The sequence below is a fragment of the Perkinsus marinus genome (genome assembly GCF_000006405.1).
Source record: "Perkinsus marinus ATCC 50983 genomic scaffold scf_1104296928640, whole genome shotgun sequence".
NCBI classification, from domain to species: Eukaryota; Perkinsozoa; order Perkinsida; family Perkinsidae; genus Perkinsus; species Perkinsus marinus.
In genome coordinates, this window is record NW_003216737.1 from 150,716 (window position 1) to 152,451 (window position 1,736).

Consider the following 1,736-nt stretch of genomic DNA (forward strand, 5'->3'; position numbering starts at 1 on the left):
GCTTGTTGACCTCCTGTTCATGTGAACACTGCCTTCCGTTCACATAGTTTTACCTCGTATAGGGAAAAGTTAACCAGAGTTATATACTCTGGGCGGGACTTGAACCCGCAACCTTTGGATTAGAAGTCCAACGCTCTATCCGATTGAGCCACCAGAGCTGAGAAAGGCTTGTTGACCTCCTGCTCATGTGAACACTGCCTTCCGTTCACATAGTTTTACCTCGTTAAGTTAACCAGAGTTATATATTCTGGACGGGACTTGAACCCGCAACCTTTGGATTAGAAGTCCAACGCTCTATCCGATTGAGCCACCAGAGCTGAGAAAGACTTGTTGACCTCCTGCTCATGTGAACACTGCCTTCCGTTCACATAGTTTTACCTCGTAAAGTTAACCAGAGTTATATACTCTGGGCGGGACTTGAACCCGCAACCTTTGGATTAGAAGTCCAACGCTCTATCCGATTGAGCCACCAGAGCTGAGAAAGACTTGTTGACCTCCTGTTCATGTGAACACTGCCTTCCGTTCACATAGTTTTACCTCGTATAGGGAAAAGTTAACCAGAGTTATATACTCTGGGCGGGACTTGAACCCGCAACCTTTGGATTAGAAGTCCAACGCTCTATCCGATTGAGCCACCAGAGCTGAGAAAGGCTTGTTGACCTCCTGTTCATGTGAACACTGCCTTCCGTTCACATAGTTTTACCTCGTATAGGGAAAAGTTAACCAGAGTTATATACTCTGGGCGGGACTTGAACCCGCAACCTTTGGATTAGAAGTCCAACGCTCTATCCGATTGAGCCACCAGAGCTGAGAAAGACTTGTTGACCTCCTGTTCATGTGAACACTGCCTTCCGTTCACATAGTTTTACCTCGTATAGGGAAAAGTTAACCAGAGTTATATACTCTGGGCGGGACTTGAACCCGCAACCTTTGGATTAGAAGTCCAACGCTCTATCCGATTGAGCCACCAGAGCTGAGAAAGGCTTGTTGACCTCCTGTTCATGTGAACACTGCCTTCCGTTCACATAGTTTTACCTCGTATAGGGAAAAGTTAACCAGAGTTATATACTCTGGACGGGACTTGAACCCGCAACCTTTGGATTAGAAGTCCAACGCTCTATCCGATTGAGCCACCAGAGCTGAGAAAGACTTGTTGACCTCCTGCTCATGTGAACACTGCCTTCCGTTCACATAGTTTTACCTCGTATAGGGAAAAGTTAACCAGAGTTATATACTCTGGGCGGGACTTGAACCCGCAACCTTTGGATTAGAAGTCCAACGCTCTATCCGATTGAGCCACCAGAGCTGAGAAAGACTTGTTGACCTCCTGTTCATGTGAACACTGCCTTCCGTTCACATAGTTTTACCTCGTATAGGGAAAAGTTAACCAGAGTTATATACTCTGGGCGGGACTTGAACCCGCAACCTTTGGATTAGAAGTCCAACGCTCTATCCGATTGAGCCACCAGAGCTGAGAAAGACTTGTTGACCTCCTGCTCATGTGAACACTGCCTTCCGTTCACATAGTTTTACCTCGTAAAGTTAACCAGAGTTATATACTCTGGGCGGGACTTGAACCCACAACCTTTGGATTAGAAGTCCAACGCTCTATCCGATTGAGCCACCAGAGCTGAGAAAGACTTGTTGACCTCCTGTTCATGTGAACACTGCCTTCCGTTCACGTAGTTTTACCTCGTATAGGGAAAAGTTAACCAGAGTTATATACTCTGGGCGGG

General features: G+C 46.6%; 10 non-coding genes across 10 annotated transcripts; all 10 read right to left on the reverse strand.

Moving 5' to 3' along the window:
• Positions 1-84: 84 nt before the first annotated feature.
• Positions 85-158, reverse strand: Pmar_PMAR007324. The gene has a single exon. It is a non-coding gene; the product is annotated as a tRNA-Arg (tRNA).
• An 85-nt stretch (positions 159-243) lies between these two features.
• Positions 244-317, reverse strand: Pmar_PMAR007325. Its single transcript has one exon. It is a non-coding gene; the product is annotated as a tRNA-Arg (tRNA).
• Positions 318-402: 85 nt separating this feature from the next.
• Pmar_PMAR007326 lies at positions 403-476 on the reverse strand. The gene has a single exon. It is a non-coding gene; the product is annotated as a tRNA-Arg (tRNA).
• A 92-nt stretch (positions 477-568) lies between these two features.
• Positions 569-642, reverse strand: Pmar_PMAR007327. Its single transcript has one exon. It is a non-coding gene; the product is annotated as a tRNA-Arg (tRNA).
• Positions 643-734: 92 nt separating this feature from the next.
• Pmar_PMAR007328 lies at positions 735-808 on the reverse strand. The gene has a single exon. It is a non-coding gene; the product is annotated as a tRNA-Arg (tRNA).
• A 92-nt stretch (positions 809-900) lies between these two features.
• Positions 901-974, reverse strand: Pmar_PMAR007329. The gene has a single exon. It is a non-coding gene; the product is annotated as a tRNA-Arg (tRNA).
• Positions 975-1,066: 92 nt separating this feature from the next.
• Pmar_PMAR007330 lies at positions 1,067-1,140 on the reverse strand. The gene has a single exon. It is a non-coding gene; the product is annotated as a tRNA-Arg (tRNA).
• A 92-nt stretch (positions 1,141-1,232) lies between these two features.
• On the reverse strand, positions 1,233-1,306 carry Pmar_PMAR007331. The gene has a single exon. It is a non-coding gene; the product is annotated as a tRNA-Arg (tRNA).
• A 92-nt stretch (positions 1,307-1,398) lies between these two features.
• On the reverse strand, positions 1,399-1,472 carry Pmar_PMAR007332. Its single transcript has one exon. It is a non-coding gene; the product is annotated as a tRNA-Arg (tRNA).
• An 85-nt stretch (positions 1,473-1,557) lies between these two features.
• Positions 1,558-1,631, reverse strand: Pmar_PMAR007333. Its single transcript has one exon. It is a non-coding gene; the product is annotated as a tRNA-Arg (tRNA).
• Between the last annotated feature and the right edge of the window lie 105 nt (positions 1,632-1,736).